Source organism: Psammomys obesus, unplaced genomic scaffold (genome assembly GCF_907164565.1).
Source record: "Psammomys obesus unplaced genomic scaffold, mPsaObe1.curated_primary_1811, whole genome shotgun sequence".
Lineage (NCBI taxonomy): Eukaryota > Metazoa > Chordata > Mammalia > Rodentia > Muridae > Psammomys > Psammomys obesus.
In genome coordinates, this window is record NW_026596256.1 from 10797370 (window position 1) to 10810790 (window position 13421).

General features: G+C 40.0%; 1 pseudogene; it reads right to left on the reverse strand.

The window, feature by feature from the left end:
* Positions 1 to 4306: 4306 nt before the first annotated feature.
* LOC129668689 (serine/arginine-rich splicing factor 10-like) lies at positions 4307 to 7719 on the reverse strand (annotated as a pseudogene).
* Between the last annotated feature and the right edge of the window lie 5702 nt (positions 7720 to 13421).

A 13421-nucleotide genomic window follows, 5' to 3' on the forward strand; every position in this document is an offset into this window, starting at 1 on the left:
AGGGTAACTATACAGTGGGAAAAGGGAAACAGTCAGACATTCCACATGCCTAATAGATAATCATTCTGAATTGATGCTGGTTCTGGGAGATACATTCCCAAGATACATTGTGTACCTCCATTTAAATTAGGGGCTTATGAGGTCAGATGATTAATGGAGTTTTGACTGAAGTCTAACTCACAGTAGGTCCAGTAGGTCAACGAACCCATCCTGTGGTTATTTCTTCAGTCACAGAATTTATAATTAGGATAGATATACTTAGAAGTTGGCAGAAATCTCACATTGGTTCCTTAACCTGTAATGAGGGCTATTACTTTTGGAAAGGCTAACTGAAAACCTTTAAAGTTGTCTCTGCTGAGAAAAAATTGTAAATTGAAAACAGTATCCCTGGAGGAACTGGAGAAATTAGGGCCATGAAGGCCTTGAAAAATTCAGGGTGGTAGAACCCACTACTTCTCCCTTTAACCCCCCTATCTGGCCAGTATAGAAGAAAGATGAATGCACATCAGAGGATGGGAAATAAGTCCAACAAAAATTTAAGGACCTTCTACCCCAGTGAAATTCTTAAGAATTTAATGATGTGGGAGCATGCAGAGGTATCCTTCTAAGGTGAAGGATAAGTTATTGTGATTGGACTTTCCCACTACCAAGAAAGAAGCAGGTTCGGTGTGCCTATTTAGGTTCTGTAGACAGCACATTCCTGGCTTGAGTGGCTATTCCAGTCTACATCCTAGTGACTTGGAAATCTGCTGGTTTTGTGTGTGGCCTGGAAGAGGAGCGGGCTCTTCAATGGGCTCAGGCTGCTATGCAGACTGCTCTACTACTTGTACCATATGATCCAGAAAACTCAATGAGGTGTCAGTGGCAGAGAGGGATACTGTTGGGAGCCTCTGTCAGGCCCCTATAGGTGAATTGCAGGAGAGACCTTTGGGATTTTGGAGCAAGTCTCTACCATCATCCGAAGACAACTATTCTCCCTTTGAAAGATATCTCTTGGCCTCCTATTGGGCCTTACTGGAAACTGAACTTTTAACAATGGGCCACCAAATTACTGAGTGACTTGAGCTACCCATCATGAGCTGGGTGTTATCTGATCCACCAAGTCATAAAATAGAACGTGCATATCAGCAATTTTATTATCAGTATATTATCAGCATATTATCAAGCGGAGGTGGTATATATGTGATCAGGACCAAGTAGGTTCCAAAGGCTCAAGCAAGTTTCATGAAAAAGCTGCCCAAATGCCTGTGGTTTCTACTCCTATTACAATGCTGTCTGCTGCAACTATAGCCTCATTGTTTCCTGTGAGCAGTTGACTGAGAAAGAGACGACTAAGACCTGGCGACTCTGAGCGTTATGCAAGCACCACCCCGAAGTGGACAGCAATAGCATTACAACCCCATTCTGGGATAGCCTCAAAAATTCTGATGAAGGGAAATCTTCACAACAAACTGAACTTCGGTCGGTACACATGGACATATGGTTTGTTTGGAAGGAGAAATGTTCAAATGTGCAGTTATTCACTGACTCATGGATTGGCTGGATGGTCAGTGACTTAGAAAGAATGAAAACTTCATGAGAAACACATATGGAGGGAAAGCATGTGAATAGATCTCTCCAAATGGACAAAGGATGTGAAGATGCTTGTGAGGCATGTAAGTGCTCATCAAAAGGTGACTTCATCCGAGGAGGAGTTAAGTAGCCAGGTAGATAGGAGATGCATTCTATTGATAGCCCATCTCCTTCCACAGCCACTGCTGTCATTGCCCAATGGACCTGTGTACAAAGTGGCCATGGTGGCAGAGATGGGGGTTATGATGGCCTCAACAACATGGACTTCCACTCACCAAGACTTACCTAGCTATATCTGAAGCTGAGTGCCTAATCTGCCAAGAGCAGAAACCAACATTGTGTGCCAGATATGGCACCATCCCCCAGGGTGACCAGCCATCAAACTGGCGGCGGTAGGTTGACTACATTGGATCAGTTCCTCCTTGGAAAGGATAACACTTTGTTCTTACTGGAGGAGGTACTTACTTTGGTTTTGGATTTGCCTTTCCTACCCATAATGCTTCTGTCAAAAAACCCACCATTTCTGAACTTAAAGAATATCTTATCTATCCACCATCATGGTGCTCCACACAGAGTTGCTTCTCACCAAGGAACTCACTTCACAAGCAGAGAAGTACAACAGTGGGCCGATGATCATGGAATCCAGGGTCTTACCAAGTTCCCTACCATCCTGAAGCAGCTTTCCTGATAGAAAGATGGAATGGCCTTTTGAAAATGAAATACCCAGATGGCGAGTCCCCAAATGACTGACAGGCTTTGAGTCCGATGTAAAACACAGGAGAGTCCTTTATTACAAACTCGAGCTGGGTGGCTGCCCTTTACAAGAACAAAGGGGCAAGCGACGCCCAACTCTGGGGGAACAGGGTTTTTAAGGGGTCAAAACGCAATCAGGAAAGTGTAGGACTTGGCTACAGGATTGGGTGAAAGGGTCTCTAGGGGAGCTGACCTTTAAAATGATTGATTTGTTTTTAGGCACCAAAACTGCAAACGGTTAGGTCTGGCTTCCTGGGAGACACCTGACACCCCCAACCCCCGTGGGTGCAGGTTAGGCTGTAGCAAGGGGGAGGGGGAGTTAACACATTCCATGGGCTTTCTTAGGGCCTATGTGACCCTAGTCACACTCTAAGGTTAATCTGGGTAGGGGACTGCTGCTGGACTCTGCTCTGAAAGGACTGTGATTTTGTCCCAGGCCCAGGAATTGACTCGAACCCCTTTCGAACCCCTCAAAAACACAATTATAACACCAATTAGGTGGCAGCAGCCTGAAGTGCTGGGCCAGGGTTCTCCAAAATACAGTACAGGCTTTGAATTGACATTCAATATATTTTATGGGTTTCCCATAGTCAGGATTCATGGGTCAAGGGATCAAGGGATAGAAAGGGAATGGGTCACCCCTAGTGACCCACTAGGAAACTTTTTGCTTCCTGTTTTCAAGACCTTAAATTCTGATGGCCTAGAAGTTTTGGTTCCAGAGAGCAGAGCACTCCTGCCAGGAGCCACAACAAACATTCTATTAACTGGAAACTCAGACTTCCCCTGGCCACTTTGAGTTTCTGTTGTCCTTAAGCCAATAGGCTGAGAAAGGAATGACAGTATGAGGAGGGCGATTCACCCAGACTACCATGGGAAATTTTGATTGCTTCTCCACAATGGAGATAAGAAAGATTATATCTGCAGTGCAGGAGATCCTTTAGGGCAACTCTTGGTGCTACCATATCCTGTGATTAAAGTCAATGGGAAACTACAACAGCCTAATCCAGGAAGGATGAAAAAGGACATAGAAACGTCAGGAATGAAGGTATGGGTCACTCCTCCAGGAAGAGAGCCAAGACCTGCTGAGGTTTTTGCTGAGAGAGGAAGAAATACAGAATGGGTATTAGAGAAAGATCATTATGAATAGCAGCTTTAAGGCCACATGACCAGTTATAAAAACAAAGATTATAGTTGAAATGAGTATTTGTCCAATTCTTTCCCTCTCTCCTGCCACTATTCTCTTCAATGCCATATGTTATCTCTTTAAAATAATAATAATAATATTAAACCACGAAGTCCACTTAGTACTGCCAATATGTGTATGAACATAGAGCATCTTCCAATAATTACTTTTCTCCCCCAGTAGGTACATAGCACCGTGAAACTTAGCCAATAGGCAGCAATCTCTCAGATCAGTACCAGTTTGGTTTCTCTGTGTTATATGAATAAAGTATGTAATATCTTCAGCAATAGAGCCTTACCATCGAGTTCTGGAAAGTAGCCAAGAGCAATGACATTTCATGTCCTCTCTGAGCCAAAGTGTGTCTGAGCAGTCAATGCTGTAATGTAGCTACAACTTCACTTTTGACTCACTTGACTTTATTAGCGAGCTACTTTTCCATGTTACCAGTTCCACCAAATGAATATGAAATTTTATTTTTAATAGGACAATGTTGCAAACTGTAGTCACTCCAATACCTTTTCAACAAATACTTCAAGCATAAAAAAGTGAGAATCTTTAAAAATATATACAGACACCACAAATTAATAGCTTCCCATAACATTAAACAAACTAGATTCTTAAATGTATCTTTTAACAATATTCCTTTTAATTATACTCATTGCCCACTACCGAGAAAATTAACCTGTGTCTGTTTCTTTTTTTATGCATCATTGCAACATTGTATTCCTGATAATTTAAGTATATCAAACCAGGAGTAAATGAATGATACATACCTAGAAAGTATCATAATTTGAACTATCAGTGGCCACTGGATTTGAGACTATAGTCTAAGAGATTGACCTAGATTTTTACGTAGACCTAGACTGTGATCTTTATTGTGGTTTGGATCTAGATGTTTCTGTTTTCCTTGATTCCTTTTCATATCTTGAGCCAGACTCATAACGTGTATTGGAGGTTCCTCTAGCTTTGGTATGAGATACAGACCTAGAACAAGATTCAGCCTTCATTTCTTTCTTGGGCTTGGACTTGGACCATGATCTTGAATTGAAATTAGATGTTGAAGATCAATTTCAGTGTTTGAATCTATCATTGGCAGAATGGCTTTGGCTATGCATGGTCTTCCAGTTGGTCTATTTCTAAGACAGTAGGATTTGAAAGCCTATCATTGTAATCAAAAGAACAACTCCTTGATCTCTTCCTGTCATAACTTTGGCTCTAAGAATATGTATATCAGTCATAATCATCATATTGTGAAGAGCTGTATACATCCCTCTCTTTCTTGGCTTTCATTGATTTGGTGTCTTCAAATCCCCCTGTGTGAACTGTATTTCAATTTGATACTCAAAAATTCATTTTCTGACCAAACTATATAAAGCATCTTCAGCATGACAGCGGCAGGAATCTGGGCTAGCACACTAATGGGCTCAACAAACCTCTTATATCCACTCCTAAACAGATAATTTTTAAAAGAAGAAATACAAATGACGAAAATATTTTTGAAAGTTTTTTTTTTTTTAAATGTTCAACATCCCAGCACTCAGGAAGCAGCAATTTCATGTTTGTAAAAGCATTTAAGCGACACCACCATTACGCAGAGGCTTTCTTACTGTGTGCTTAGAATCATAAAAATTATCACTATGGGCTTCTGTGGGCACACAGTAAGGTTATTCCAAGACTACACAACCACATTCAAAAGTTCTTGTGGGAAATTCATGAGTTAAGAACAGACAACCAGAAACACATTTTCTTCACTGAAACAAAGCAGTAAGGCAACAAAACCCTACCCCTCCCAGTCTCGACACTCTTAAGTGTGCTCAAACCTTGGTGTTTCCACACTGGGTGCAGCCAATCATAGTACTTGAGAGTGTTCTCTGCTCCCTCCTTCCTTTTGCTGTCTTCGTTTCTAGGTTTCTGAGTTTATTTTTGTGCCCCTTCCCATACTACCCTCATGGGATTTTTTGGCCTTGACTCTATGCTAATGACTTACAGGTTTCTCTTTCTTTGGATCAGAATGTTTACATGTAAATTATCTTCTTCCCCACCTGTCTACCTAAATCTAGCCAGATTGAACTGACATATGAGTATAAATCTGAACAGATCTGCAGGGAGACAGGGAGTGGGGTGACTCGTGTGAAGAGTGACAGACACTTAAGTCTGTCTACAGGGCAGTTAGGGAAGAGAGGGGTAAGATATGGTTGGAGGGTAATGGAGCCACATAATTTCAGGGCTGGTAAGCCATAGACTTTATTAGATTTTATGCTCACTACGGTGTCTGTTGAGTGTTGAAGCCATGGGCATGACAAGCATTTTTAAATAACCACTCTGGTGACAGAAAAGCAAGGAGAAGAAGGAAGAAGAGCTCCTGTGGAGAGAACAGTAGGCTGCCCTTTCAGGCAGGTTAGGAGTGGACACTGCCACCTAACACCCACCCAAACTATAATATGACTGAAATGTTCTCCTTAAAATGAGGAAGAAGGAAATGTTATACTATAGAAATCACTAAATAAAAAAGAAAAACAATAACACTTGATATGGTTTCTCCTTGATCCTTAGCCTTTGTGTTGCTTTGAAATTTATCTTGCTTTCTTGCACAACTTGGCCTTGAATTGCAGGACTCTGGTGATCCTCCTGCCTCATCCTCTAGGGAAGCTGAGGCTACAAGCATGTACAGCCACTTTTGGCTGTCTATCCACTGTCTTCATGCTGATAATTTGAAGGAAAGCTGGTTTTTCTTAAAGAGATATTTAGAGTTAGGCAGAGATTTTTTTAAAAAGTATCTCTTGAGAACTTTTTAAGAGTTTAGAAACAAACCAAAACTATTCCATATTTTGTATTTAGCCTTGCTCCAAGATTACCATGATTTACCTTGTAGATTACAAAGTAAAAGAAACATGAGAAAAAAAAAATAAGGGAACTTTTCTTTTGAGATGAGAAAGACTTGAGGTAAAAATGAGGAAAAGTGGAAGCAAGTGGGATAATGGGTCCTAAAGCAAATATCAGCTAAAATGAAATTAATGAACTGAGCTAAGAAAGATGTTTTTTAAAAAATGGAAGAGGCACTGGACAGATGGCTCAGTCAGTAGAATGCTTGCTTTGTAAACAGGAAGAGGTAAGTTCAGTCCCCACCAACACTATAGAAAAAATGCTGATAAGAGCAGAGGTGGGAGAGTACGTGTGCTGGTCGGACAGTCCTACTGAATCTCTCACAGGAGAGCCTGTCTCCAAAGTAAGCGAAATGCAGGAGAGGAAAACACCCAGTGTCAACCTCTAGCCTCCACATTCACAGGAGTATGCATGACTTACAAACACACACACACACACACACACACACACACACCAAAAAAAAAAAAAAAAAAAGGAAGGCTACAACTTATGCATGACCATCCTGGAGAGTGGTAGGAATCTTGTCATAAGCAAATCATGTGAGAGGAGGGAGCCTCAACTGAAAAAATACCTCCACAAGACTGGTCTGTAGGAAGGCCTGTAGGGCATTTTCTTAATTAATGATTGATGGGCAAGAGCCCGGCCCACTGTGGGTGGGGCCACCTCAGGCTGGTTATCTTGAGTTGTAAAGGAAAACAGGCTGAGCAAACCCAAGGGAGCAACCAGGAAGCAGCCCTCCTTTATGGCATCAGTTCCTGCACTGTTTTGAGTTCCTGATCTGACTTCCTTTGAAGATGGACAGTGACATGGAAGAATAAGACAAATAAATGCTTCCCTCCCTAACTTGCTTTCGGTGCTTTATCACAGCAACTGTAACCCTAACTAAGACCTTGCAACTTAATCAGAAGAAAAAAATGCATTAAAAAGAAAAGGGATTAGTAATTATGTGGTGAGAATGTTTCTCAGCCTTGGAGAAGATGTCTGGAAAACCACACCACTGAAGAAAACAAATGATGGGTGAGAATATAAGTTACTTATATCTGAATTAACTCATCCCAAAATAGTTCCTTTTTTGTCTGGTGACTAAAAAGTACTAAAAGTTCCTTCCTGTGATTGTTTAAGGATCAAAACCACTAACATACCTTACAGCATTCAAATGGATTCGATAAATTTTCCACTGCAGAATGTATTGAGATAGTAAGAACAGGCATTTTAATGAAGAATGGTGACTTAAGATCCAATGGGATAACAGGCTCATGCTTTATTCTGTGAATGGTTTCAATCTTTATGAAATGGGAAATGGGGAGACATACAATTCCTACTTCCATGTTCACTGCATATTTCTATTACTATTGAACATATCACAAGATGGTACATGTGTGGATATGTGCAGAATGGAATGGATGGGTTACATCGTTCTGGATAATGGTATTATAACGTGAGCAAGCACCGTTCATGATTTCACAAAAATTGCACTGAAGCACTCTCTATATAAAACAGAGAATGACAAGCTCAGATATATTGAGTCAAGAAAATATTAAAATATCATATAACACTTAAAATGTTACTACTTCATATTCTTTTCAACTTAATTCTTTCGAAACAAAGAGGAAAATGTCTGCTAACCACAACAGCATCTACAGCAGTAAGAAAGTTCATAAGTTTTAAAAATAATTGCCAAGAAAATTGTCTTATATTTATATCTTTTCTGGCCAGAGAAATTATGCTAACAGCAGGTTAGCAAGAATCATCCCTAATTCTCATGAACATGATTCTAACTGCAGTGTAGGCAGGGCCTTAAATACATTTCTCACTACTGTGTCTATTTTTAATTTCTAATTCAACATGGAATTCTTAACTCACTGGCTCTGACTTGGAGGCTCTTTGCAAAGTCTTAGGTGAAACACTGAGCCTTTACTGAGTGCTTCAGTTTCAGCATTTCCCAAGCAATGACAAGAACAAAGTGGATCTCTTAAAAACCTGCTGAGTATGCCTTCCTCAACATCCAAAATAAGTTAACAGACCAGCAATGGCAGTGCTCTTTTAGCCCAGTGAGCATCAGTGAGGTGTGGTCTAAACAAAAAAATGCAGTCGGTTAACTGCATGAGAAGGTGAGAAGGTGCCATGAAGTAGAACCATTTCAAAACAGCAAACATTTCTTAATAGTAGGTAGGTGGGTTTGTTGTTGTTGTTCTAAGACAAATAATGCTTTGGTCCTGGTAAGATTTCATGTCAGAGTATGAGATATGCTCTTATTATAAAGTAAAGGCATTGTCACTTGGAATTGTGCAGGCCAGTTCTAGGCTTATTTTGACTCAGCATAATTTTGAACATAATGAATAAAATCTACATGGAAGGTTCAAATACACAAGCAAGGCAGACATTCTTCTAAAGTTCCTAACCTGTGCGTTTAAATAACTGTTGCTATAGACAGATATGAGTATGGAGTCTTAATCAACTCCATTGCTCCCTCATATCCTCAGCACACAAAGCCACATTCTATAACAGAGAAATTACTCACAAGTGTTCTTACATAAACCTGATAAACCTGATGACAGGACCATTCTCAATCTGAAGAAGCCAAAAAGCAACAAATAAATTCTTTGAGAGATTTTATTTATTTATTGATTTATTGATTTATTGATTTATTGATTTATTGATTTATTTATTTATTTATTTATTTATTTATTTATTTATTTATTTATTGAAACAGGGTCACACTATTCATTCTTGGCTGACCTTGAACTTGCAGTGTACTCCAGGCTGGCTTCGTTCAAGATCTTCCTCTCTTGACCTCCCAAGTGATTACAGGCATAAGCCAGCACATTAAGTACATTAAGCACACTCAGCTGTGTCTTTCCTCTTGGAAGTACCCATGAAAAAAACTTCAATTTGGTGCTAAAAGCATAGTTACTTTTGGGGCTCAGGTGGCTTTTTTCAGGTTGGAAGGGTCCCCAGGGAGCTATCTACTGTGCCCCATTGCAGTAGTTCATAGCTCCGTCACGTGAATGTTTCTTCTAGCTGTAAGCCTTCATTTAGTTCCTTCTAATATTAATACGCTACAGATTTCAAGCAAGTATGTATACTTACATGCATAGGAGAGCATGTATTTATATATGTGTGAAAATATATGCAACAGAATTAACGTAGATCTAGTATCCCCGTTTGCTTTCTATTACTACAGTAAAGATCATGACTAAAAGCAACTTGGAGAGTAAAGAGTTTATCTCATCTTACAGTCCCAGTCACAACCAATCACTGAGGGAAGCCAAGGCAGAAACCCAAGCAGGGAAGGAACCTGAAAACAGGAACTGAAGCAGAGACCATGGAAGAATGTAGTTTACTTTCCATGACTTACTTAGCTTGCTATTTTCACATAACTCAGAACTACCTGTTACCTTCCCACATCAATTCCAGTGCCCACCAGACTTGCCTTCATGCCAATATTATGGAGGAATTTTCTTAGTTGAAGTTTCCTCTTCCCAGATGACCCAAACTTATATCAAACTCACAAAATAAATAAGCATATCTAGCAATCTCACTTCTGGTATGTGTCTGAAAAAATTCTAATCAACATGTCCATACCTCTATGTTCATTTCATTATTACTCATAATTTTCAATAGCTCTAATCATCTGACAACAGATAAATGACTGAATAAAGAAACTATACACCTAGCAGACTGTTATAGAGACTTTTAAAAAGTTATTTAATTTGTGACAATATGGATTCAACAGTAAGTAAATTAAGTCAGATGGAGAAGGAAAAACACTATGATACTACTTTTATGTGGAATCTGAAAGACTTGATCTCACAGATTCAAGGCAAAATATTGGTCATCATAGACTGAAGTGGGAAAAGAGAGAGGGATATTGAACTGGGGACCAGAACATTCTGTGTCAGACACTGTCCTTGTTGTTATGACTGTCTGACAAGAAGCAATTGAAGGGAGGGATAGATTAATTGGATCATATTTGAAGCATGCAGTGATCTGAATAATAATGACCCCTATAAGCTCATATATATTAATTCTTAGTCACCAGAAAGTGGCACTATTTGAGAAGGGTTAGAAGGTATGGCATTGCTGGAGCAGGTGTGGCCTTGTTGAAGGAAGTGTGTCACTGAGGATGGGCTTTAAAGTTTCAAAAGCCCATGCTAGGCCCAGTCTGTCTCTCATGTTCTCTGCCTCTCTTCCTCCACCTCCCTGCCCCTGTCTGTCTTTTTTTCTGTCTCTATTTCTCTCTTTTTCTGCTGAAGATCAGGATGTAGATTTCAACTACTTTTCCAGCCTCATGCTTGCCTGCATACCCCCATGCTCCCTGCCATAATGATCATACACTAAGCCTCAGACAAAGCAAGCCCCAATTAAATGATTTCTCTTGTAAGAGTCGCCTTGGTTATGGTGACTCTTCAGATGCTTTGGTCATAGTTCTCTTCATAGCAATAGAATAGAGATGAAAATAAAAGGAAGAGGGCATCCTCCATCATGGTGGGGAGGCATAGCAGTATGAACTGAGGCAGCTGGTCCCATTGCATCCTCAGACAGGAAGAGGAGATAGCCGAGTGCTGGTTCTTAGCTTGTCTTCTCCCTTTTTAGAGTCTGGGATTTTAGATCACAGGATAGTTCTTCCCACATTCAGGTTAGATCTTCATTTTTCATTTAAAACTTCCTGGATAGACCATCACAGACACATTCAGAGATGTGTATCCATGGTAGTTCTACATCCAAATAAATTGACAAAGGTTGTCAATTTGACAAAGGTTCAGAGTTTCAGTTAGGGACATAGGTTAAAATGATCTGTTCTATGGCATCAGTAAACTGCATGCTTCAAAACTGCTAGGATAAATGTTTAAAGCTCTTTCCATAATCTCACTGGTAATTTGAAGTGACCAAGGTGTTAACAAGCTTGATGCAATCTTTTTCTAGTATATGTTCATACATGAAACCCTCACATTGCACAGATATGTACATAAATAGTGTATATCAATAAAAAAAAGTTTCCCTTTGAAACATTAGCCAAAAAATAAGCTTTTTTGGTGGGGAGGGTTTGAGACAGGGTTTCTCTGTATGGCCTTGGCTGTCCTGGAACTTGCTATGTAGCATAGGCTGGCCTCAGACTTGTAGAGATCTGAATGCCTCTGCCTCACAAGTACCGGGGCTAAAGGCTTGTGCCACCACTACACTACCAAGAGAAATTATTGTTAATGAAAATACAATAAGAATTATAGGGAGATAGTGTTGCAATTCTATAATCTGTGCTTGAGGGATAGAGTAATTGCTTAATGTATTTGAGGCCTGAGATTTGATTCACAATCCTGAAAACCAAAAGTCAATTCTTATTTAATATTAACAAATAACATCTGGTTAAAAGTCAGTGTTATATTTTTACAGAAATTTATGAGCCAAACATAAAGCAATTTCTACTCAAGTGAATTTTCTCTCTCTCTCTCTCTCTCTCTCTCTCTCTGTTCAGATTTCATTTGGATAAGAGTTAGACATGTGAGCTGCATGGACTCTCACACTGCCCACCTCGGAGTCAACCTCTCCTTCCCACACTCACTCTTTGGTAACAGGAAAATGACTCTGTTCCCCATGTTGGGAGCAGCCATGAGTCTGTTCCTAAAAATGACAGACTTGGAGTTGAACCTAGAACAATCTGCTATAACTCAGTGTGTTCGTGAAGAGCAGCAGGAGCTATGAGCAAAAGTCAGGTACCATGTATCATGTATCCTTAGGCATAGTAAATTTAACATCTTGGATTGGGAAGTTTTGTTTTCAGTGCAGAAAACAGAATGGGCACCATGGTGAGAAAAGTAAATGAATGAAACTATGAGGGAGCTTTAGAACTCCCTGAGAAAAGAATCATCTTAAACCCTCTTTAATTATTTTTAGTTTAAAAACTTTGTTTGCCTCCTGTTTTGTTTACCGATACCATTCTTTTTGCCATGTGTAATTTGTGCTGGAGGCACAGAGGTCCTTGTGCTCACAGATAAGCACCAGAGGAACCAAGAATGTTAAACACACAGAGTTACTCTTCAAAGAAAGGGATGTATAAGCTGTTTTCCACTCAGAAGGCTGGGAATGGAGATGACTAATAGCCTAGGTGACTTCTGTACTGTCTTTAGAGCCAGACCACACCTGCCTCCTGCTCCCCTACTAATAAGACCAGAGCTGCTTAATAGCCTAGTGACCTTTGTTCTATCTGTATGACTGAGACAACAACAGACTCTCCCTCAGGCCCTTAAGATAATGCATGTAGTGTATTTACAGAACCCATATTCTTGGAATAAATGGCATGTACGTTGAAAAGATTTTTGATACAATTATGCCTTCAGCTTTATTGTGCACCAGGAAACTTTTTTCCAAATTGTAAAGTACTTAAATATACCCAAAAGTAAACTTTAGTGTCAGACTCTAGATGTTTGAACCAACATCAGTTACTGAGTCCTGTTGAACCGGACTTCCTTCTTGCCTCTGGGGGATCATTACCTCTGCTGGCCATGATGTGGTTTGCAGAGACAGCCCCCCTTCACACACCCATATGTTTGGGCATCTTTTCATCTATGAAAAGTGTTGAGCATTTTTCATGAAATTAAAGAACTTTACCCCATATAAAAATGAATTTTGCAATCTGAGAAAGGTAGCTCATGCCTATAAGGCCAGTACTTGAGAGGCTGAAGCAGGAGAATTGCCAGAAGTTCAAGACCACCTTATACAAAAAAAATAGAGAACTTGTCTCAAAAGGGGGAAAAAAATCAAAACAAGCAAACAAACGAAAAAGCATTTTGTCTCAACAGGGCTTTCCATCTGAAGGAGTTCAGAAACAAAGCCCTTGTTCACTTGTTTGGGGCAGAGTTTTACTCTGTAGCTGACCTAGTTTCCTCTGTAGCCCAGGTTATCCACCCAAGAATGCATTCTTTAAAGGAAAACAAAGCTCTATGTATCTTAAACCCAGGAAGTGAACACTGCTCCAGATCCTCACAAATGGAGCAAGGCTGGCCAAGCAGCCCTGGAAAAGGCCCAGCCAATG